The following is a 324-nucleotide window of genomic DNA, read 5'->3' as shown; positions in this document are numbered from 1 at the left end:
GTTGGGCTCAGGATGCCAAGGGCAGGCAAAGAAGACGAGAGGACAGGCAACCATTCCCCACCCCAGGCAAGGGCGGGCGATGCCACACCTCCGCGTCTCGTAGCCCCGGCGGCACGAAATGAGAATCCCATCCGCGGGGGGGCATCGACGCCCAGACCTGGAGCAGCTCCGCGAGCTTCAAGCCAAGGTCGAACAAGACTGACTCCTTCTGCAACAGCTTCGGGACACTCTCGAGCAGGAGCAGCAAGGGCGCAGTGAGGGCGGAGGAGCCCGAGGGAGGGCCTACGACGTCCATCACCGCATCAACGACAACAAGGGGGGAGA

The sequence above is a fragment of the Miscanthus floridulus genome, chromosome 6, assembly GCF_019320115.1.
Source record: "Miscanthus floridulus cultivar M001 chromosome 6, ASM1932011v1, whole genome shotgun sequence".
Classification (NCBI taxonomy): domain Eukaryota; kingdom Viridiplantae; phylum Streptophyta; class Magnoliopsida; order Poales; family Poaceae; genus Miscanthus; species Miscanthus floridulus.
Note: the sequence above shows the minus strand (reverse complement) of the source record.